Source organism: Rhinopithecus bieti, unplaced genomic scaffold, assembly GCF_001698545.2.
Source record: "Rhinopithecus bieti isolate Rb0 unplaced genomic scaffold, ASM169854v2 scaffold_7724, whole genome shotgun sequence".
Classification (NCBI taxonomy): domain Eukaryota; kingdom Metazoa; phylum Chordata; class Mammalia; order Primates; family Cercopithecidae; genus Rhinopithecus; species Rhinopithecus bieti.
In genome coordinates, this window is record NW_016805612.1 from 47,670 (window position 1) to 73,713 (window position 26,044).

At 36.3% G+C, this 26,044-nt stretch overlaps 1 protein-coding gene across 2 annotated transcripts in view; it reads left to right on the forward strand.

The window, feature by feature from the left end:
- The first annotated feature begins 20,819 nt into the window (after positions 1 to 20,819).
- PRL (prolactin) overlaps positions 20,820 to 26,044 on the forward strand; it is a 16,050-nt gene continuing 10,825 nt past the window's right edge. For both annotated transcript variants that reach the window (XM_017873098.1, XM_017873097.1), the window contains exon 1: positions 20,820 to 20,913. The gene's annotated coding sequence lies outside the window, so the exon portion shown is untranslated. The remainder of the gene's footprint in view (positions 20,914 to 26,044) is intronic.

Below are 26,044 nucleotides of genomic sequence, written 5' to 3' on the forward strand. Positions count from 1 at the left end.
AGACAAGCAGACAGTTCCCAGCAAGCTCAAAGCACAACCCCTCATCTGCCAGTCAACTCACTGTGGAAACAAGACCTGAACTTCTGTTTTGCAACCTGGTCTCATCATAATATAAAGAAGTTCTAGGGTTTTAAATATTTAGGGACTGAGTTTATCTGTTCATTCTTTAGTGAGAACCTTAGCAACTAATTCTTATTTTTTAATACAACATAAAACATTCAGCTTTTAAATCATATTCAGCATTGCTTAGAAAAGAATAATGAAGAAATGACTTATCTGAGGTTTACCTAAATGGAGGTGACTTCAACATTTTGTGAGCCAACTTTATCCCAGAGATCTTAATATAATGATATGTCTGAACTCCACTCTCTCCCTACCCACCTAGTGAAAGAGGAACTGGACAGAAAACGGGAGGGAAACAAATTGGAGGGGAGAATGAAGAGCACCTAAGTAGCCACAATGTGGGTAACCAACTCATTTCATTTATAAAGATCTGCATGTGTACACGCAGCATGCTGTACATTTGTGCACCAACTCAATTGCAATGGAATTTAGTGTCCACCCAACTAGAAGAGTCTGCAAAAATGATGGGCTTTGATTTTGATATGAAAATTAGTGGATCCAAAAACGGAAACTACCCTAGGCAGATACATCTCTCCTACATTGCTTGGCAAAAGAAATACAGAATCGTAGCACTATTGCATGCTATCATATCTATCTCCTTCTCTGTAAGATTCTTCATTTCACATTAGAATAACTTCACCCTCCTTCCAGATTCTTTCCTTTCTGTCCTAACCAAATGAACCTATCATCTCCCTGTGTATCACAAGGTTCTTGGAAGGATCAAATGAAAGAGAACATGAATAGGAAAGTGCCTTGCAAACTACGAAGCTTTATAATAATTTCTATTATGATTATTAATCATATACTGAAAAAGACACAAGACAGAGTAAGTGGAAAACAAGACATACAAAAAATGTTGAAATGCTTAAGATTGCTTACCTTAAGAAATTGTTATTAAAAATTTAATCATAGTAATAAAATTTAAAAACAACCTTTAAGTATGTAAAGAATTGTTGGAGTAAGTAGGTTCTCAAACTGTGGAAAAGAAGGGAAAAAAGATATGGGGTAAGTTCAAGCTTCAAGGTATATGTAATAAGAAATTCCAACAGTCTGGTTTGCTGAGCACAACAGTGGATGAATCATTAAAGGAGACTGTGGTGTGATCTTCCCAGGAATTCTAGAAGGGGCAGAATGGTCACCGTCTGATGTGGTTCATACTGTGTGACCAAGCGAAAGGAATGAGAGCGATTAGCTCACCCCAATTGTATTTGCCAGCTCCAAATGGTCAAAGGGTTATAAAAAAAAAAAAAAACTATGTGAAGTCCTTATCACTTTAATATGCACACACACATCAAAAAATAATACATCTCCTACTACTGGAAAATCATTTTAAAATTCCATCTATTATGCTGACACACAATGGAATTGTTTTTAAAATAAAATATGCACTACATGATAAATAGCAACCTTAACAGCAGCCATTTCAGATGAAACTTCTGTTTATAAGAATCTCCAAAGAGCTCAAAATTGGATTACAGAGATGATCATAGCAATGCAACAGTAAGGTTATCTGTTTTTATTTGTAGCTCCACAAAGCCTTTAGAACCTGATGTGTCCAGGAAAAAAAAACTAGTTCAGGCAAATCAAAAGCTTTTATCCTTGTAGTGGCTGGTCATCATAAACACTGTCATAGTCCTGGCAGACAAAAGTTAAGGGCATCCCTGTTAAGAGATCTCTCAGCTACACTTTACATATATGTGTATGTATGTACAACTGTGTGTTTTTATTTATGTATGTATCTTTTCTGAGAATGGAAGGAAAGTTAAAATTATGTCCTGATTTCCATGTTCTCTGGTATGTTATCTTCATTTCTCTCTTTTCAGATTTTACCCTGAAAAGAAGAAAATTAGGATGACAACAAAAATCCACAGAAGCGAGTGTAAATTTTAGGTCTCTTTGTGGAGTGGAAAGTGGGATTCTCACTTCCAGTCCCAAGCTAACAGCTTTATTATGAGACGTGTGTGTGAGTGTATAAGTGGCACACATCTCCATACTTACAGCCTCCACTGCTGCTCAAACAGCTTCAGAAATCTCATATACCATCTACCTCGTCCTGACAGGAGGAGGCCCTCAGCTCAGAAAACAAAACCCCTCCCCAAGAATGATCTCCCCAAAAACACAAATGAGAGAGTGGGTGGTTTTTATTCCACGCAAGCTGTTTCAAATAATAAGGGATTTGGCATTTCTGGGGATCAGCCACCCAGTAATACCAATGACCATTTTTAGGAAGGCTGGCATGTTTATTTGCCCTGAAAGAGATGGCTTCTACAAATACATTACAAAGGCAAACAAACAAACAAACAAACAAACAAAAACAGGGTCCTATGTAAAGCAAATTGCCAGTCATCCACCTGCATCCATCAGGAACTACTGAAATAATTAACCCTTTTGCTTAAATCATTCAATAACTTCTGCATTCTGTCTCTCAAGAAGATGCTTCTAAGAAAAAGAGGGTTTTGTTTGTTTGCTTGTTTGTTTGTTTGTTTTAGAGGCAGGGTTATGCTCTTTCACCGAAGCTAGAGTGCAGTGGTACAATCATAGCTCATTGCAGAATCAAATTCTGATCCCACTTCAGCCTCCCAAGTAGGTGGGACCACAGGCATGGGCAACCATGCGCAGCTTTTATTTATTTATTTATTTATTTATTTACTTACTTATTTATTTCTGTAAAGATGGGGGTCTCACTATGTTGCACAGGCTGGACTCGAGCTCCTGACCTCAAGCAATCCTCCTGACCAGGCCTCCCAAAGCACTGGTATTATAGGAGCTAGCCACCATACCAGGCCTTTACAAGTTCCTTTTTTCCTACTTAGACACCAACACCAATATAATTACAGTCACAAATTGTGCATAGGAAGAAGAGTAAGAATTTTGATAACTCTGAAAATTAACCTCCAGATGAGAGGCATGATGAGCTCTTCCTTCCCAAGCACCAAAGAATGTTGGTGTCTGCCTGGCAGCCCACAGTGTACCTCCTTCACGCAATAGCAATCACCCTACAATGATCTATAACAGGGGCCCCAGGGCATCCCCAAATTGGGCAATAACCAATATTCACATAATTATTAATGAGACATAAAAAGCAAGATAATTTCAACAGTTTAACAATCCACTGTTCTCTAAATTCTATTCCAAACTGAGTCATACAATCAGGGATAATAAGCAAGGGACATCAATAATATAGATGGATACTTAATCATGACAAAAATGTAGCAAATGGATTGTATCATTCTGGAGGATATGTATTATGACTGCTACTTTTTATTACTTTTAATTATCTGGCCCATCAGGTTAATACCAAATACCAAAAACTAATACCAAAACAGAGGCACATGGTATTGAAGTTATGGTGATAAAGAAAGACAAAGACAGAATATAAGAGGCAGGAAATGGAATTACAGAGTCAGCAGTAGGATCAGAATGAGGGATGGCATAGCCTAAAGACAAAGCAAAGTTCTCACATTTTCTTGAGAAGCCGAGAACAAGCCAGGAGTGAGGGACAAGCTTAGCATGTATATCAGAAACTGCCCCAGAAGGAAAACTAAGTCCATAAAAAGTATGATGAAGGTGAAAGTCAAAATTTACATGAATAACAGAAGCTGAGCAGGGTTTATGTAAATACTGTAATTCAGGAGCAGAGGCAGATCTGAGACCAACAACACTAATGAGTATCAAGAATATCAAAGTACAAAAGGGCCTGAAAAGTAAACCATCAATAGGCTCATTAGTCTCATCTAAAGAATAAGAGGAGACAAAGGGAAAGCTAAAATACAAAGGCTGCTGCAGAACCAGAGGATGCTGAGGAGTGAAAGGTGGGGACTGGATGGACCAGAAAACAGAAGAGGCTCCAGTACCCAGAGCAAACACTGAGAAACAATACTCACGTCTGCACACTTCTTCTGGAATCCACCACAATTTTAACGCTTGGGTACTATGGCACTTGCAAATGAAGGCAGGCGGGGATTAAATCTCGCTGTGACACTGAATCAAAGACAATAGTATTTGTCAGTTTATTTTTCTCATTAAACTATAAAAATCTTGCATATTTATCCAATGATTATTGAAGTCTGTAGATTACAGTCTGGATGAGCCATTGAGACTATCTTTGGTGATATATTAGCTACTCATACATGTGATTTGTTCATAAAATAACATTTTCGGCCAGGCATGGTGGCTCACACCTGTAATCCCAGCACTTTGGGAGGCCAGGGCAGGCGGATCACTTGAGGTCAGGAGTTCGTGACCAGCCTGGCTAAGATGGTGAAACCCCATCTTCACTAAAAATACAAAAATTAACCAGGCGTGGTGGCGCAGGCCTGTAATCCCAGCTGCTGGAGAGGCTGAGGCAGGAGAATCATTTGAACCCCAGAGGCAGTGGTTGCAGTGGGCTAAGATTGTGCCACTGCACTCCAGCCTGGGTCACAGAACGAGACTCGGTCTCAAAAATAAATAAATAAATAAATAAATAAATAAATAAATAAATAAATAAGGTAACATTTTCATGGGACAAAGTTATACATTTGCACATTTGCCAATAAAATTATTAATTACATCAGGACTTAGGATATCTTGATATATTTATTGCCACATATAAAATCTACTTTAGATGAGACTCAAAGTGTCATATAAGAATATAATGCATATTTATATTTAGGCACAGCACATATATATCTACACAGAAATATATGGGGACCAACCTGTCTATGCTACATGAACTATCATGCCTCTTTGCTTGCCGCAATGAGCTCTTAGTATGTCAAGGGCCTTAATCACAACTCATTCTTTCTTTTGAGGGCCATTAATTTTGTTTTTATCACCCCATGATAAATAACAATGTTGTTCTTAGATACTATGGCCATTCCCAATGGACTAAGAGTACAGAAACCTCGGTAGGTGCTAATATTTTATCCTTAATTTAATTACTATTCTTCTAATAAATTGGAAGAATAGCCATGATCAAATCTCATCAAGGATGATAAAATTTCTTTTATCCATCCATCTTTGCCCAGGTTAAATTCTTGCTCACTTAAGTCTTAAATTCTGCTTATTTACAAAGATCACTAGCTTTTCTACCCTAAAATCAGCTTCTTAATATTGTCTTTCTAATTTTAGGGGCAAAAAGTGTACCAAGGTTTATTAAAAGTTGATGGCAGCTTGAAAACTAGTGCTGACCTGACAATGGTAGCTTTGGCAGACATATTTTCAAAATTTTTTTCTCAGAGATATTTTTAATGAGGCTTTAAAAGTAAGGGTATTTAAAACAAAGAAGAATATTACATACTTCAGATAGCAAAAAAAAAGTTTGCTTCTCCTCTGGTATCTTTTCTATAAAAAGGAAAATGAGTAAATGGTTGTTGATATAGTTTGGATATTTGTCCCTGCCCAAATCTTGTGTTGAAATGTAACCCCAGTGTTGGAGGTGGGGCCTGGTGGGAGGTGTTTGGGCCATAAGGCCAGATCCCTCATGGCTTGGTGCTGTCTTCATGATGGTGAGTTTTTGTGGGATCTGGTTGTTTGAGTGTGTGTCATACACTTGAACAATTCCCCCATTCTCTCATGGCACACAATAAACCACCACCACCCCTACTTTCGCTCACTTGCTCCTGCTGCCGCCATGTGAGACATTTGCTCCCTACTTGCCTTCCGCCATGATTCGAAGCTTCCTGAGGCTTCCCCAGAAGCAGATGCTGGCACTATGTTTCCTGTACAGCTTGCAGAACTGTAAGCCAATTAAACTTCTTCTCTTATAAATTGCCCAGTCTCAGGTATTCCTTTATAACAATGCAAGAACGGCCTAACAGAAAATTGGTACTGAGGAGTGGGGCATTGCTATAAAGAAATCTGAAAATGTGGTAGGAGCTTTGGAACTGGGTAATGGGTAGAGGTTGGAAAAGTGCAGAAGGCTCAGAAGACAGGAAAATGAGGGAAAGTTTGGAACTTTATTAGAGACTGGTAAAATGGTTATGACCAAAATGCTGATAGTGATATGGACAGTGAAGTACAGGCTGATGAAATCTCAGATGGAGATGAGGAACTTACTGGAAACTGGAGCAAAGGTCACACATATTATGCCTTAGCAAAGAGCTCAGCTACGTTCTGTTTATGCCCTAGGATCTGTGGAAGTTTGAGCTTAGGAGTGATGATTTATGGTATTTGGCAGAAGAAATTTATAAGCAGCAAAGCATTCAAGATGTGACCTGGCTGCTTTTAACAACCTACTCTCAGATATGGGAGCAAAGAAGTGACTTAAACTTGGAATTTATATTTAAACAGAAAGCAGAGCATAAAAGTTTGAAAATTTTCAGGCTGGCCAAATGGCAGAGAAAGAAAAAGCTTTTTCAGGAGAGGAATTCAAGTAGGCTGTGGAGTAACCACTTGTTAAAGAGATTTGCATAACTGAAAAACAGCCAGATGCTAATAGCCAAGACAATGGGAAAAAGGACTCAAAGGTATTTCAGAGACCTTCACAGTACCCCTCCCATCACAGGCCCAGAGGCCTAGGAAGGAAGAATGCTTTTGGGGGGCAGGGGCAGGCTCAGGAAACTGCTACCCTGCAAAGACTCAGGACACTGCTCCCCACATCTTTGCCACTCCAACTCCAGCTGTGGCTCAAAGGGGTCCAGGTATAGCTCAGGCTGCCACGTTGGAGAATGCAAACTATAAGGCTTGGCAGATTCCCTGTGGTGTTAAGCCTTCAGGCATGCAGAGTACAAGAGTGAAGGAGGCTTGATGGCCTCCACCTAGATTTTCAGAGTATATATAAAAAAGCCTGGGTGCCCAGGCAGAAGTCTGCTGCAGGGGGAGAGCCCTAATAGAGAACCTCTACTAGGGCAGTGCCAAAGGCAAATGTGGGGTTGGAGCCCCTACATGAAGTCCCCACTGGGGCACTGCCTAGTGAAGCTGTGGAAAGAAGAGTACCATCTTCCAGACCCCAGAATCGTAGATCTACTGGCAGCTTACAACCTGTGCCTGGAAAAGCCACAGCCATTCAACACCAACCTCTGAGAGCAGTGGAGAAGTCTGAATTCTATAAAGCCAAAGGGGTAGAGCTGCCCAAGGCCTTGGGAGACCACCCCTCCCACCAGTGTGCCCTGGATGTGGTACAAGGAGTCAAAGGAGAATATTTTGGAGCTTTAAGATTTAATGACTACCTGCTGGGTTTCAAACTAGCATGGGGTCTGTAGCCCCCCCCCCTTTTTTTTTTTGGCCAATTTCTCCCTTTTGGAACAAGAAGGTTTGCCCGGTTCCTGTTAGCTCCTTTGTATCTTGGAAATAAATAACTTGTTTTTATTTTACAGGCTCATAGGTGGAAGGGACTTGCCTTGTCTCAGATTACATTTTGGACTTTGGACTTTTGGTTAACACCACAATTAGTTAAGACTCTGAGAGACTATTGGGAAGGCATGATTGTGTTTTGCATTGAAGGACGTGAGATTGGGGTGCAGGGGGTGGAATGATATAGTCTGGATATTTGTCCCTGCCCAAATCTCATGTTGAAATGCAATTCCCAATGTTGGAGGTGGGTGCTGGTGCAGATATTTAGGCCATGAGAGTAAATCCCTAAGGTCTTGGGGCTGTACTCATAATATTGAGTGAGTTCTTTTGAGATCTGGTTGTTTAAGTGTGTTACCACCCCCAACCACCACCACCCTTGCTCTATTGCTCCTGCTCCCACCATGTGAAATGCCTGTTCCCCTTTCACCTTCCACCATGATTATGAGCTTCTGAGACTGCCCAGAGGCAGATGCCGGTCCTATGCTTTCTGTATAGCCTGTAGAACTGTGAGCCAATTAAAGCTCCTTTCTTTCTCTCTCTTTCCTTCCTTCCTTCCTTCCTCCTTCCTCCTCCCTCCCCCACTTTCTTTCTCTCTCCTTCTTTCTTCTTCTTTCTTCCTTTCCTTCTTTCTTCCTTCTTCTTTTCTTCTTTCTTTCTTTCTGTTTCTTCTTTTTTCTTTCTTTCTTTCCTTCCTTCCTTCCTTCTTTCTTTTGAGACAGAGTCTTGCTCTGTGGCCCAGGCTGGAGTGCTATGGCATGATCTCGGCTCGCTGCAACTTCTGCCTCCTGGGTTCAAGCGATTCTCCTGTCTCAGCCTCCTGAGTAGCTGGGATTACAGGTGCTGCCACCACATCTGGCTAATTTTTGTATTTTTAGTAGAGATGGGGTTTCAACATGTTGGTCAGGCTGGTCTTGAACTCCTGACCTTGTGATCCACCCACCTTGGCCTCCCAAAGTGCTGGGATTACAGGCGTGAGCCATCGTGCCCAGCCCAAAGCTCCTTTCTTATAAATTACCTAGTCTCAGGTATTCCCTTATAGTGATGCAAGAACAACCTAGTAAAACTTTAAAAATGCTATTGGAAATTATTTCTTATCCAACTAAAACACTATTTGATATAAAATAGATCATGGTGATATGGTTTGGCTGTGTCCCTACCCAAATCTCATCTTGAATTGTAGCTCCCATAACTCCCATATATTGTGGGAGGGACCCAGTGGAAGATACCTCAATCATGGAGGTGGTTCCCCCTATACTATTCTCATGGTAGTGAATAAGTCTCACGAGATCTGATGGCTTTATAAGGGGCTTCTACTTTCACTTGGCTCTCATTCTCTCTTATCCATGTCCATGTAAGAAGTCCCTTTGCTCTTCCTTTGTCTTCTGTCATGATTATGAGGCCTCCCCAGCCACATGGAACTGTGAGTCCATTAAACTTCTTTCTTTATAAATTATCCACTCTTGGGTATGTCTTTATCAGCAATGTGAAAATGGACTAATACACGTGGTTTATCTTATAACTACAAGAACATATCTATTATCCAGTGTAGAATATTAAAATATTTGTTTTTGTTGGATTTCAAAGAAGCATTGGTTATCATCCTAAAATTTGCATGGACTTGAATCTCCTACCATACCCAGTCCTTATGCTGATAACAATGATGAATTCTGGTGAAATAAAAAAAAAGAAAAGAAGAAAGAAACAGAGAAGAGAGGGAATGTGAGAAAGAGAGAAGGAAGGAAGGAAAGAAGGAAGGAAGGAAGGAAGGAAAGAGAGAGAAAGGAAGGAATGAAGCAAATGAAACAGAGAAAGAAAGGAGAGAGAATGAAAGGAAGGAAGGAAGCACAAAAAACACAAAACAAACAAACCAAAAAAAGACAAAATCCTTTTCAGATTTTAAAACTGAGAGCATTTGTCATAAGTACACTTGTAATATAAGAAATGCTAATGGATGTTTTTCGGCCTATAGAAAATAATAGCAGAAGTAAATTTGGATCTTTAGGAAGGAATGGAAAACACCAGAAATGGTAAATATATAAAACTATTTTCACAGTCTGTGAAGCAAAACTGTAGTTTTTATGAGTTGCACAACATATATACACATACATATATATATGTAATCCATATGACAACTATAATAGAAAGGATGAGGAGAGGTAAATAGACCTATACAATTGCAAAGTTGCTATACTTTATGTGGCATGGAACATTATTAATGTTAACTATCCTGGGAAAAACTATGGGTATATACTGTAATCTCTAGAGCAACTACTAAAATGTTGACAAAAACTCAAATGCCTTACTATTCATTTTTAAGACAGTCACCTCAATCAAATCTAAACAAGTGAATAAATTTAGTTCCAATAGAATAATCACTGGAATTGCACTCTTAATGAAATACTTTTGCATTGTTTCTTTTCAGTATCTTCTGTGTGTGTTATCACTGAATTGTACAACAGAAATTGTAAGAGTCCAAGAGGATTTGTAAATCACTGACTTAGTCACAATTGTCACTAGACCTCCAATTTCAATTTCTTTATGAGAGAATGTTCTATCACTCTTTCACATAAAGGTACAGATGGAAATGTGTATCACAGTATTGTGTATAGTAGGACAGACAGTAGATGCACTGTGGAAGAGTGGATAGGTAAAATGTGGATGCAGTCATTGATGTATAATAAAGGCGTTAGAAATGACAAACTAGATGCAATATAGCACCATGAACACATCATCAACATATAACTGAGTGAAGGAAAACCAAGACAAAGATCAGAGGTCTCTAAAACAATACCTAAGTAAATTAAAAATATACGCACACTCAATAAAAAGTGCATATTTTGCAGCAACACATACAAATTCATTCATTCAAACATATTAGAATAGTGTTGATGGGAAAAGGAAAGGGAGTTCAGGAGATAACAGCAGATAGACGATGACTGATAGAAAGAAAGAAAAAATGGGAGTAGCTACACATAGAACAATAATGACAATAAAATATAACAAATGAATACATTGCCTCTGTTCTTCACTAAGGTCCATCAGGAAGAGAAAAGAAATTGAATTTTTTGAATACTTTTTTACCTTACTCTGGCTATCTAGAGATTTGCTTTCACACTTGTTTTATAACTTAAACTGATTGACAGATTTTCAAAAGCCCATCAAATTATGCTGCAGATTATTTGCAATTAAAACTGAAAACTTTACGCAGAAATTTGCAATGCGCAGTATAGGTGTAGAGTCAGATTTTTTCAACATCTACATACATTCATAAAACCAAATGAAAAGTCATTCACGGGCTTTACAAATTTTGATTTGCACCACTGCCTAAGATTCTAGGCCAGAGGTTGACAAACGATAGATTGCCAGCCAAAGGCAGTCCACTAGCTATTTGAATTCTTAGCTCATTCACAGCCCATGAGCTAAGAATTGTAATTACATTTTTTTTAATGGTTACATTTTAAATACTTGTATAAGTACCTACATACTACCCTTGATTTTGTCTCTTGGCTAGCAAAGCCTGAAATATTTACTATCTGCTTTTTTTAAGAAAAAGTTTGCTAATGCCTGATCTAGATTCTGGAAACAAAATAATTATTTGGTATTCTTTCCTTTGCAAGACTTGCGTTCCAGGTTAGAAGAAATGGTTTTAGAAACAGTAATCCCAGCACTTCGGGAGGCCGAGGCAGGAGAATCATGAGGTCAGAAGACTGAGACCATCCTGGCTAACATTGTGAAACCCTGCCTCTACTAAAAATACAAAAAATTAACTGGGTGTGGTGGTGGTCACCTGTAGTCCCAGCTACTCAGGAGGCTGAGGCAGAACAATGGCGTGAACCCGGGAGGCAGAGCTTGCAGTGAGCCGAGATCACACCACTGCCCTCCAGCCTGAGTGACAGAGCAAGACTCCATCTCAAAAAAAAAAAAAAAGTTATTTCAGCCAAAGGAGGAATCTGTCAATATCCGGCAGCCCTGAAGTAGAATACAAGTAAATGTGTTGCTGTTGAGTAAAAAAATATTAATTAGATAGTAGACATCAGCCAGGCATGGTGGCTCACGCCTGTAATCAGAGCACTTTGGGAGGCCAAGGTGGGCAAATCATGAGGTCACGAGTTCAAAACTAGCCTGGCCAACATAGTGAAACCCCATCTTTACTAAAAATACAAAATTAGCTGGGCACGTTGGCATGCGCCTGTAGTCCCAGCTACTCGGGAGGCTGAGGCAGGAGAATCGCTTCAACCCAGGAGGCAGAGGAGGTTGTGGTGAGCTGAGGTCGCGCCACTGCACTCCAGCCTGGGCAACAGTGAGACTCCGTCTCAAAAAAAAAAAAAAAAAGGTAGTAGACATCAAAGGTCATTGCAGAATAATTAAAGAAGCAGATAATGATATTACACTGGAGTACAATGGTTATTACAGATATGTTCTTCAAGACGGATAGGACAAAATCTTCCATTCCACACAATTTTCTTACAAGGTGATATTGAAACCTCTCTCAACGAGTGTTCGAGAGTTGGGGTCTATTTTATGCCTTGAATCCAGGCCTGCCAGCAACCAGGAAGGAAATGATACTACGTAACTTCCAAGGCAGTTGATAAAAGGAAGTAGAGTTTCTGCCTAGTCTTTTTGGTTAGTTGCTTTAGAGACCTTCCACCATGCTGTGAGGAAGCCCCGAGCATATGGAGAGGCCCAGAGTAGGAATTCTGATGGACAATCCCAGCTGACAGCCAATATCAACTAACAAACATGTGAGTGAAGAAGCCTTCAAGGTATGTTTAGCTCAAGCCACCATTTGGCTGCAATCCACATGAAAGATCCCAAGCAAGAGCCATGAGCGATAACAACAAATTGTTTGTTGTTGTTGTAAACCACAAAATTTGAGGGTAATTTGTTTTGTTTTGTTTTTGTTTTTTGCAGCCATAGATAATCAAAACAACTATTTATAGTCTATCTCACTGAGGATATTCTAACATTAGTCAAAGTATCACCAAATCAGCCCTATGCAGAGAGGCCACTGTTGCAAATGAGTACTTGGCCTGTTTGATTTCATAATACCTTGGCAGGATTAGGTATCACTGGAAGGTGCTAGCTATAGAAGTTTATGAAGCTTCATGAGCAACAGGAAATGTGGAGGCATCAGAAATTTTCACAAAGCATGACACATCATATCTATCAAATTTGGTAATAAAGTAACTATCTGGTTCATGTAGGTACTGCTGGAGTAAGCCAGAATTGGAGCAAATAATTTAATTTAAAAGTTATTTCCCCTATTCAATGATGTATACATAGGTCTGTATAACTCCTTAACAAACAATAATATAAAATTTGTTCTTAAAAATAAGCATATTGCTTAATTTAAAATCTTGAAGTTTGCTTCCATACAACCCTTTCTACAAAGACAAGGCTTAAGACATAAATTTGTAATTTGGGGTTGTAATGAAAGTCAAACAGTTGTAATGTCATCTTTATGAACTGCCCTGAAATGTGTCTGTCCAAAGGCAGAATATACATAATAAAATCTTTCATAACAGTACAAAACAATATTTTTGATTTTATGTCTGGGATCATATAAAGTTTCTTATGCTTGAAATGACATTGAAGTAAACTGCCAGAAAAGACTTTTGAGATTTTTTTTTTTTTTGACAAGGACAAACCCATGACATTTTTACAAAGCCTTTGGTCTTAACCTTGGAAATCTGACCGCTTAGGATAAAGGCAGAGAAAATGAGCAAGAAAGCTCTAAAGGTAAGATGCTATTATTAAATGCAAATATATTCATTAAGGAATTGGCCAAACAGGAAGGAATATTCCACTTTTAATGAATTCTTTAAACACACATTTATTCTGCAGGTGTGCACTTTAATTTAACCTTTGAAGCAGTGGTTATCAGTGGAAATGGACCTGGGTGATAAGATGCTATCTAGAACTTATTTTTTTTACCCTTTATTTTATATACATGTAACATGAAATCTTTTAGTCCATTAAAAGCTGTCCATTATTTTCACTTTCATATTCTAGACCTTCTGCAAAGTTACTAAAAGCTCTAATGGAATCATTTTTATGGGAGTTGAAATTTTGAGTTGTATTGCTAGAAATACTTCATATAATGAAAATACTATATGTAATTTTAAAAAATATATCTTCCAAAAATGTTAAAACACTGATGAGGAATTAAAGTATATTTTGCATGTAGTAAAGTTTTGTGATACACAGTGAGATTGGGACAATTATCTGACAATTCAGAACAAACACATGTACATATCTAGTGGCTGCCAACACATACACAGTGAGTAAAATTTGTACAAGTTTTAAAGTTAAACTACTCAAGTAATATGGATAAAATCTACACACCAATGGCATGTTATAGGATTTTGATCAGAGCACTGAAAAAAGGGATTTCATTATTTTCATCATTGTTTGGGTCATCAAGGAGTTTGAAAGGTAAAAATCATTCATAATTTCACCAACAATTGCTTAGGGCCTACAAAACCTACAATGTGATTGACTGTTTTTAACCGTCTAATTTGCTAACCTATAAACAAAAATTTAAAAGGTTTTCAACAAAAATAAGATACAGATCTACACAAGCAAATGCAATGAACGCTTTTTGAAACTACTTGGAAACGGAAAAAGAAATTCTTTCTTGACATTTGATATTAAAGTTCTCTTTAGATTAAAACACATAAATAATTATTTCACTGTTAACTTCATTCATGTAGCTAAGAGTTTGGAAGACAGTTATTTCACATAGTTATCTTCAAAAATTATTCTTAAATTATAAAATATGAAATATGTACTCCTATATAATTGACATAACCTCAGTGAGAAAGCTTTTTATAAATCAAACATGAAAACATTTTCATAATTTCATAGCTGTCTCCTACATATGTACCTATGATTTCCACTTATTCCAATGGATACTTTCTCTGTTTTCAAATGTAGCTGAAATTAAAGACTATCTGTTATTCTGCAGTTAGTAACAGAAACTTATAACTTATATTCATTCACTTTGTTTCTGGATGAAACACACTATTTCTCATCTATTAAGTTAATTTTATAAGATATCAGTACCAAATGGCCTGTAGAAAAGAGAACATTCAAATGCCACATCACCTCTAATGGTAATAACAGCATAGCATCTCTCAACTGGTCGACAGATAACCTTTTATCTCTTTTTTTAATTTACAAGAATTCTTTGACTTTCATTCCACTAATGATGTAGAAGTGACAAGTGAAAAAGTTAAATGAAAATTTTATGACACATGCAAGACTCATATTAGTAAAAGAATTCTTAGAGACCAAAAAGGCAGATAAATCAAAGACCAATTTGAAGATGAAAAAAATTAATAGCTTCTCATCCCTTATCTGCATAACTCATTAAGAAATAGTCTAACAAACGTATTGTTTTTATAACATGATTTAGAATCACACTCAAATTCTCTTTGACAGTGGCCATGTTTTCTGAAAGACACTGAATTCTTCAGAACATTCCATTTATCTCTCCTCTCTTTGGAAACCAAATTACCTTGGCATTTTTCCTTGAAGTAATAATGTGTTTCAAAATGTGTATTCAAGGTCACATCTTTATCTCCTCACGAAGACTTATCATCAGCTACATAAGAACCTCGGTGGGCACATAAAAAGGCATATAGAAGTGGGCAGACAGAAGGTAAGAAGAAATATTACCAGTATGGCAGGAGAAAGATTTGGAGTTCCAGTGCCAGTTCTTTCAGTAATTAAATATGTTTACCTCACTTTCTTTATTTCTGTAATGTGATATTTGGTTAGAATTACTCCATGTTTCCTCTACCTCTAAAATACTGTGATTTAGACAAATTAGAGATTGTCCAGAAGTTGAGCTTCAGGGTGGTTAATCTTCTTAATGGATGAACAGATTGAAATTGAATTGAACATAGGCAGGAGAAATTGGAAGAGAAGCTATTGTAATATGCAAGTCAAGATAACCTGGAGAGAGGAGGAAAGAGAATTTTATGGAATTAGAGAGACAGGCTAATTGTCACCCACAAACTGGTTGAGTGTGACGCAAAGGAAACAAAAGAAAAGGAAATAAACATAACTCTGAGATGTTAAGTGTTGACTGAGAAGCTATTTGAGAGAAAAGATGAATCATTAAGGATTTTCTTTAATAATTCAGTATATCTTACTTGTAGACATATAGATTGAAATGTCTAGCAGGTAATTAGTAACTCAGAAGAGAACTTAGGGAGAGATAAACAGAGCTGGGATCATCTTCCTGGGTGTGACAAGTGAAGTCATGACTTTGAATAAGACAGCCAAAGGGGGCAGTATAAGGTTGAATGGCAACAAAAATTAACATAGATAAGAACTCAAGGAATTATTTAGATTCAGCCATTAAACAATCATGGTAACCAGTAAGAGAAAATAAAACAAACTCAACTATTTATATATTATTTTTGCCATATATTCTATTGTAGATGTTCTACGTGCTTGAAATACACACACCCATATCTTGTGTCTTGGTTAATTTTCCCTCACATTTGCTTAATACATGCTTGATATTTTTGATCCTATTATTGAATGAAAAAGACTATAGACAGTCTCATCTCCATTGTTGACTGCATGTCAATACAATATCACAAAGTACTGTACTTTGCTTTAACATTTTTGCCTAGTAATAAATTTATTACTCCAACAATTTAATTTGCTTGGTGTGATATTTTGGTACTTTAACTTTTTTAGACACTCCATTTTAATCTAGGTTTTTCAACAGCAGCACTACTGACATTTGGATGGCATAATATTTTGTTCTGAGAGCTGCTCTGTGTGTTGTACGATGTTTAGCAACATGTCTGGTCTCTGCTCACCAGATACCAGCAGCACTCGCACTTCCAGTTATGACAGTCATAAACATCTTCACACATTGCCAAATGTCTCTGGGAGGCAAAATCACCACCTAACTGCTTGACCTTTGAAAACCACTCTTTTAGATTGATGGGGTTCAGAACACACTACCCCAAAATATGGCATCTTGGCATTTCAGAAAACAGCAGAAACAGGGAGTTCACTCAGTGAGCTTTTCCCAACCTTCTCCCCTGAAGCAGGCCATAAAAGAATCCTCTGACGTTTCTATAAAGTAGTTCATAAGAACCTTCATTCCAGAAGTACCCTCAAAGACAGAGACACCCAGAAGAATCGGGACATACAGGCTTTGGTAAGTTCCCTATAGTATCTTAGATCATACTCCTTTTTGTACAATTATATACATGACTGTCCACTTTTTATCAACCTTAAGCATAAAAATACACATTTCTCTGTTTCTTTGGTTCTTCATTTCTGAAGGCTCTTTTTCATGTAAATTTATACTGAATAAATCTGTACGTTTTTATTTTGTTACTGTCTTTTGTTATAGGACTGTCAGGCATGAACCTATCTATGGGCAAGAAAAGGAATCTCTTCTCCCCTACAAGATGTGTCACTTGTATATAAGCATTTAATTGGAATTTGCCATTTTTAGAGAAACTGAGTCATTTTCTTCTTTTAATAAGTAGATTTATCTCAATATACTTGATTTTATTCTGCCCCCTAATTGCATATTTTTGTTGCCTACATATCCTTTTTTTTCTATTTTCTGTTAAACGGAATGTCTTGTGTTTTGGATGTGTGAGTGTGTGTGTGTATGTGTATTTTCTTTTTCTGACAACTTAAAAGGTTTACAATCTGTTTTCCATTTTTGTAAGGGTTACAGTCAGAACTTTGCATCATCTGTTGAAATCGTAACTGATAAAAATCAGCTTGACTATATCTATTGATTCTCAGATATAAACCATTTTTAAAAATGAACATGTTCATACTTCCTTCCACTTTTGATAAGTGTATTTTTAGTTTCTTTTTAATCTTATTTTCCATTTATTTTATTAGAATTAGTGAGATCCGTGATTCTGTGACCTGCCTTTCCCACAAGACTTCTTCATCACCTTGAACTTCTACATTCCCATATGTCATTTAAAAGCCTAGTATTATACATGTTTTAATTACTGTTGGACAATAGAGCACTCCATCAAAGAATTAATTCTTATTTATGTGTCCATTTTCCTCTAGATCAACTGCANAAAGGTAAGATGCTATTATTAAATGCAAATATATTCATTAAGGAATTGGCCAAACAGGAAGGAATATTCCACTTTTAATGAATTCTTTAAACACACATTTATTCTGCAGGTGTGCACTTTAATTTAACCTTTGAAGCAGTGGTTATCAGTGGAAATGGACCTGGGTGATAAGATGCTATCTAGAACTTATTTTTTTTACCCTTTATTTTATATACATGTAACATGAAATCTTTTAGTCCATTAAAAGCTGTCCATTATTTTCACTTTCATATTCTAGACCTTCTGCAAAGTTACTAAAAGCTCTAATGGAATCATTTTATGGGAGTTGAAATTTTGAGTTGTATTGCTAGAAATACTTCATATAATGAAAATACTATATGTAATTTTAAAAAATATATCTTCCAAAATGTTAAAACACTGATGAGGAATTAAAGTATATTTTGCATGTAGTAAAGTTTTGTGATACACAGTGAGATTGGGACAATTATCTGACAATTCAGAACAAACACATGTACATATCTAGTGGCTGCCAACACATACACAGTGAGTAAAATTTGTACAAGTTTTAAAGTTAAACTACTCAAGTAATATGGATAAAATCTACACACCAATGGCATGTTATAGGATTTTGATCAGAGCACTGAAAAAAGGGATTTCATTATTTTCATCATTGTTTGGGTCATCAAGGAGTTTGAAAGGTAAAATCATTCATAATTTCACCAACAATTGCTTAGGGCCTACAAAACCTACAATGTGATTGACTGTTTTAACCGTCTAATTTGCTAACCTATAAACAAAATTTAAAAGGTTTTCAACAAAATAAGATACAGATCTACACAAGCAAATGCAATGAACGCTTTTGAAACTACTTGGAAACGGAAAAGAAATTCTTTCTTGACATTTGATATTAAAGTTCTCTTTAGATTAAAACACATAAATAATTATTTCACTGTTAACTTCATTCATGTAGCTAAGAGTTTGGAAGACAGTTATTTCACATAGTTATCTTCAAAATTATTCTTAAATTATAAAATATGAAATATGTACTCCTATATAATTGACATAACCTCAGTGAGAAAGCTTTTATAAATCAAACATGAAAACATTTTCATAATTTCATAGCTGTCTCCTACATATGTACCTATGATTTCCACTTATTCCAATGGATACTTTCTCTGTTTTCAAATGTAGCTGAAATTAAAGACTATCTGTTATTCTGCAGTTAGTAACAGAAACTTATAACTTATATTCATTCACTTTGTTTCTGGATGAAACACACTATTTCTCATCTATTAAGTTAATTTTATAAGATATCAGTACCAAATGGCCTGTAGAAAAGAGAACATTCAAATGCCACATCACCTCTAATGGTAATAACAGCATAGCATCTCTCAACTGGTCGACAGATAACCTTTTATCTCTTTTTTTAATTTACAAGAATTCTTTGACTTTCATTCCACTAATGATGTAGAAGTGACAAGTGAAAAGTTAAATGAAAATTTTATGACACATGCAAGACTCATATTAGTAAAAGAATTCTTAGAGACCAAAAGGCAGATAAATCAAAGACCAATTTGAAGATGAAAAAAATTAATAGCTTCTCATCCCTTATCTGCATAACTCATTAAGAAATAGTCTAACAAACGTATTGTTTTATAACATGATTTAGAATCACACTCAAATTCTCTTTGACAGTGGCCATGTTTTCTGAAAGACACTGAATTCTTCAGAACATTCCATTTATCTCTCCTCTCTTTGGAAACCAAATTACCTTGGCATTTTCCTTGAAGTAATAATGTGTTTCAAAATGTGTATTCAAGGTCACATCTTTATCTCCTCACGAAGACTTATCATCAGCTACATAAGAACCTCGGTGGGCACATAAAAGGCATATAGAAGTGGGCAGACAGAAGGTAAGAAGAAATATTACCAGTATGGCAGGAGAAAGATTTGGAGTTCCAGTGCCAGTTCTTTCAGTAATTAAATATGTTTACCTCACTTTCTTTATTTCTGTAATGTGATATTTGGTTAGAATTACTCCATGTTTCCTCTACCTCTAAAATACTGTGATTTAGACAAATTAGAGATTGTCCAGAAGTTGAGCTTCAGGGTGGTTAATCTTCTTAATGGATGAACAGATTGAAATTGAATTGAACATAGGCAGGAGAAATTGGAAGAGAAGCTATTGTAATATGCAAGTCAAGATAACCTGGAGAGAGGAGGAAAGAGAATTTTATGGAATTAGAGAGACAGGCTAATTGTCACCCACAAACTGGTTGAGTGTGACGCAAAGGAAACAAAAGAAAAGGAAATAAACATAACTCTGAGATGTTAAGTGTTGACTGAGAAGCTATTTGAGAGAAAAGATGAATCATTAAGGATTTTCTTTAATAATTCAGTATATCTTACTTGTAGACATATAGATTGAAATGTCTAGCAGGTAATTAGTAACTCAGAAGAGAACTTAGGGAGAGATAAACAGAGCTGGGATCATCTTCCTGGGTGTGACAAGTGAAGTCATGACTTTGAATAAGACAGCCAAAGGGGCAGTATAAGGTTGAATGGCAACAAAATTAACATAGATAAGAACTCAAGGAATTATTTAGATTCAGCCATTAAACAATCATGGTAACCAGTAAGAGAAAATAAAACAAACTCAACTATTTATATATTATTTTGCCATATATTCTATTGTAGATGTTCTACGTGCTTGAAATACACACACCCATATCTTGTGTCTTGGTTAATTTTCCCTCACATTTGCTTAATACATGCTTGATATTTTGATCCTATTATTGAATGAAAAGACTATAGACAGTCTCATCTCCATTGTTGACTGCATGTCAATACAATATCACAAAGTACTGTACTTTGCTTTAACATTTTGCCTAGTAATAAATTTATTACTCCAACAATTTAATTTGCTTGGTGTGATATTTTGGTACTTTAACTTTTTTAGACACTCCATTTTAATCTAGGTTTTCAACAGCAGCACTACTGACATTTGGATGGCATAATATTTTGTTCTGAGAGCTGCTCTGTGTGTTGTACGATGTTTAGCAACATGTCTGGTCTCTGCTCACCAGATACCAGCAGCACTCGCACTTCCAGTTATGACAGTCATAAACATCTTCACACATTGCCAAATGTCTCTGGGAGGCAAAATCACCACCTAACTGCTTGACCTTTGAAAACCACTCTTTTAGATTGATGGGGTTCAGAACACACTACCCCAAAATATGGCATCTTGGCATTTCAGAAAACAGCAGAAACAGGGAGTTCACTCAGTGAGCTTTTCCCAACCTTCTCCCCTGAAGCAGGCCATAAAAGAATCCTCTGACGTTTCTATAAAGTAGTTCATAAGAACCTTCATTCCAGAAGTACCCTCAAAGACAGAGACACCCAGAAGAATCGGGACATACAGGCTTTGGTAAGTTCCCTATAGTATCTTAGATCATACTCCTTTTGTACAATTATATACATGACTGTCCACTTTTATCAACCTTAAGCATAAAATACACATTTCTCTGTTTCTTTGGTTCTTCATTTCTGAAGGCTCTTTTCATGTAAATTTATACTGAATAAATCTGTACGTTTTATTTTGTTACTGTCTTTTGTTATAGGACTGTCAGGCATGAACCTATCTATGGGCAAGAAAAGGAATCTCTTCTCCCCTACAAGATGTGTCACTTGTATATAAGCATTTAATTGGAATTTGCCATTTTAGAGAAACTGAGTCATTTTCTTCTTTTAATAAGTAGATTTATCTCAATATACTTGATTTTATTCTGCCCCTAATTGCATATTTTGTTGCCTACATATCCTTTTTTTTCTATTTTCTGTTAAACGGAATGTCTTGTGTTTTGGATGTGTGAGTGTGTGTGTGTATGTGTATTTTCTTTTCTGACAACTTAAAAGGTTTACAATCTGTTTTCCATTTTGTAAGGGTTACAGTCAGAACTTTGCATCATCTGTTGAAATCGTAACTGATAAAATCAGCTTGACTATATCTATTGATTCTCAGATATAAACCATTTTAAAATGAACATGTTCATACTTCCTTCCACTTTTGATAAGTGTATTTTAGTTTCTTTTAATCTTATTTTCCATTTATTTTATTAGAATTAGTGAGATCCGTGATTCTGTGACCTGCCTTTCCCACAAGACTTCTTCATCACCTTGAACTTCTACATTCCCATATGTCATTTAAAAGCCTAGTATTATACATGTTTTAATTACTGTTGGACAATAGAGCACTCCATCAAAGAATTAATTCTTATTTATGTGTCCATTTTCCTCTAGATCAACTGCAATGGTAAGGAGCTTTCCTAAAAAAATAATCCCTTTGGTTATACTGATAAGACATGAATGAATAAATAAGAAAAAAAACTAAGCAGACATGTCATAGCTAAGATATTTTAGACAAATTCTAACAGAAAAATGTATTGGAGGATAAAGGGTATGTAGGCTGGATTTGAAGGGTAGCATTTTCTCTGAAGAGCCTGCTCTACTTTTCAATCTGCATCTTTCAATATAGGCAAAAAAATTGGCAGTGGAGGAAGTTAGGGGTGATAGTGTGTCAGCACATGCATGGCCCTAAGAGTTGTTACAATATCAAAATGCTTCTCAGCACAGACCCAGCTCCCTGACTTCCCAAGTGCCCTGATTCCTCTAGACTCCCCCAGCCCCTCGCATAGGTCAACCCCTACAGTGTCACCACCATGAAACAATAAAAAAATGAATGCCTATCATTTCAGGGGGCCTCAGGCACCCTGATCTATTGCTATAGCTTTCTGTTCTATTTGATGGTGTCTGTGCTAATTAGAATTTTAAATTATAAAATTTAAAATTATCCCTGGAAGTAAGCATGGCTGAGAGTCCCATTTCCTATTAGATAATAATAAGAGATGATTAACAGATAGACAGGTGATAGATAGATAGATAGATAGATAGATAGATAGATAGACCAGTTGATCCCTAGCTAGAAGTAGGCATGCTTCAGCTCTACTTTCCATCAGATAAGAATTGTGTGTGCCTGTGCCCATACACATAATATTAAAGTGTGAGGAACCTTTCACAAGGAAAGTTATCCACCTCACTTCTGATTAGCATACAGCTAAATATTTAATTATTTTGCCTAAAAAAAAAAATAACTCTGAAAGAGTGAGATTTACATTTGTGAAGTCTCTGGACGCATCATCCTTAAATCTGGCATTATTTTATATCAGGCATTAAAATTTGTCCCAAGGCACACATGACTCAGAACAAGCATGTGACATATAATTCATAGAGATCTCATAGAACTAGACCAGATGATATGAATGGTATAGCAGTAATTAAAAGAAAAAAATAAGAATTATAGGGGAAATTTCCAAATGCTTCCACTATGGTTTTCTTATTTAAGGAGTAAATGCCCTCAAGGAACTGACAAGAGATTAATAACTTGCATTCTGGGGTCACTAAGGGAAACTGATGATCTCCAAAGCCCTAGCAAAAACAAACACTGAACATGAACACTTCCAAAAGAAAACAAAAGCATGTCTTATTATTGTTAAAAGAAAAAACTTTAGAAAAATTGATTTTAGCAGGGTTTAAATAAGCAAAGAGACAATTAATGAATGAGGCAGCACCCTAAATGAGTAATGGTTTAGAGAGCCCCTCCCTGCAAAGTGGGCAGGCAGTATTTACAGACAGAAAAATAAAATGACAAACAGAAATAGTGTCATTGATTACAGCTCCTCCTTTGCCTTATTTGGACATATCTGAGCAGTTTGTAGCCTGTAATTGGCTGAAAGCTCAGCTACTAAGATTGTCCAAGATTCAGCTACTTGTTACAAGAATATATTCTTAATTTAGGTTGCAGTTTGTTTACATACTAAGTTAGATTGCAGTTTACTGAAAATGGGGCAGCATTAGGCCAAATTCAATTCAACAATATGTATGAAATTAATCTAAATAGTAAGACGTAATTAAATCATTGCATTTTGCTTATTCTAAAAATAGTGCCATTCAAAAAAAACACTATTGATCTTTTCTCCAATGTGCCCTTTACATTGTCTAATATTTTATACAGAAAACAGCACACATACTATTTAATTTTTTAGTCCAAGCATTAGAAGATGACTATTCAGAATTTTTCAATTCATAAACAATACACCTTTAATCATTTCATATTTCACTTTATTTAAGACAATTCACTACTAATATAAATTGAAATATCTTTGTGATACATTTATTCTGAGGATTTTTTAACTCTTAATTTCTTTCACTCTTTAATATCCCCTAGCATATCTTGCAGTAGACACCTCTTAAGTTATGTGAAGACATTTTTTGTTTTGTTTTTTTGAGATGGAGTCTCACTCTGTAGCCCAGGGTGGAGTGCAGTGGTACGATCATGGCTCACTGCAACCTCTGCCTCCTGGGTTCAAGTGATTCTCCTGCTCAGCCTCCTGAGTAACTGGGACTACTCGGTGGGTGCCTGCCACCACGCCCAGCTGATTTTTGTATTTTTAGTAGATACTGGGTTTCACCATATTGGTCAGACTGCCTGATCTCTTAATCTGCCTGCCTCAGCCTCCCAAAGTGCTAGGACTACAGGCGTGAGACACCGCACCCGACCTGTGAAGGATTTTAAATATACTTTGCTTCATATATGACAGAAGAAAAAACAAAATTATTCCAAATTTAAAAACAGATAAACAGAAGAAAATACAAACTTTTCCAAATTAGAAATAAAACCAATCTGATGTTACTTAATGTTAAAATTAGAGTTCTTTAGAAAAGATGGCAAACTTGTTTATTAGTTTCAGGTACTAAACATAGTATGGGAATTTTAGCATCATTTGAGCTATTTATTCAGCTACTTGACGTAAATCAATCATCAGCCCCCAGTTTCATCACAAGACCTCAGACCAAAAATGGCAAACGAAGTTTTGTGAAGTTTTAAAACATACAACGCGATTCTTACTGAACTTCTTTATTGTTCTAAATTAAGGGCACAGTTTGATAAAGAGAAAGGCTGACAAAAAAGCACACATAAAAATTAAGGTGAAAGGGGATAACATGCACAGCGGTTAGAAGAATAGGACAACTATGATTTTTGCATAAAATATGTCTTTGCATTATTTATATATTGCAATATTCCATTCACAGGAAATGTGGGGCTGTGGAGCAGCAAGGAAACACACAATAAATTTTACAGAGAAACATGTACCTCTTTGCAGTCAAATAAATCGACTGACTGCCACTGAATAAACACAGCTTAGGTTTTCTTAGATTGCTCTTATCCTGGCTATCTACAAATGTTGCAACACCTTTAAATTTTAAGATTAAGTTGTCATTGTCAGTTCTTGTAACAGATTTTCTTACTCTTAAGTTTATAGGAGAGGAGGAGAATATAGAATAATGTAAATTTATCTGCCACACAGCTCTGCTTTCTTAATAATTCAGACTTTCGCCATCCAGGGAAAAAATGAATACCTAATGTGAATATATGGAATCCTGACCCAGCTTTCAGATTGAGAGAGTCTATGAATCATCAAATTTGATGTTTATGATTCAAAATGCAGGATTGCCTTAAACTAAGGCAATTAGGAAGATAGTTTTTCAGAGACGTTAGTCTTCGTTAAGATTTCTAGGTCCCCATAAGAGCACTTAGTCAGATAATTGCTAAAGCACATATGTGGCTCTAGGAACTATGGAAAAAGTAAATGCCATAGGAAGATTATTTTTTAATTTACCTCATTCATCAGTCTATTATAAGAGACAGCAAATTTGAAACTAAAGGTCACAGGCTGCTTTAGATGCATGGACTTAAAAATTAGAGAAAGTCATCAATAAAACTTAGTTCTTATTCATTATAATCATTTCATTCAGGAAATTTTCAAAAGGTGAATGGAATTTTTAAGCCCATGAAAGATGAATTTTTGTCACCTTAACCCCAGAGTGGCTCAGGGTCAGAGAAGGTAGAGAGATCATAAGTTAATAACAGTTTACACACTCCTATCCTTGAAAAGAGTGGAAATTACTGGCTAGAATTTCAGTTTATTACATGGTATAGCAGGATGATGGGTGTAAGAGTGTGTGTGTGTGTGTGTGTGCACGCACGCACGTGTGTGTTTGCCCTGGAAAACTACTGTATCACTTCCCCAAAATAAACTCTTAAATCAGGGGTTATAGCTTGTTTGTCTTAGAAGTGGGTCCACAGGATGTTTACAAGAGAATTCATTTCCCAGCCTTCCTCACATGACTCCTGATTTTCCGTGAAGTAATAATTGTTCCTTCATTTAACTCAACTGTAGAATTATTAGGTTGGTGCAAAAGTGATTGCAGTTTTTACCATTTAAAAGTAAAGCCCAAAACCGCAATTACTTTTGCACTGAACTACTTCTTTCATATTCTTGACCTTTAGTCTCTCCAGGCTTCTGTTTCTTCATCTGTAAACTGGAGAGAATAATACCACTTAACACATATGTTAAAATCAAAACAAATAAACAGATGAAGATGTACATTGAAAGTACCATACAGATATGCTATTTTTAAAAAGACAAAATGTATTTTTT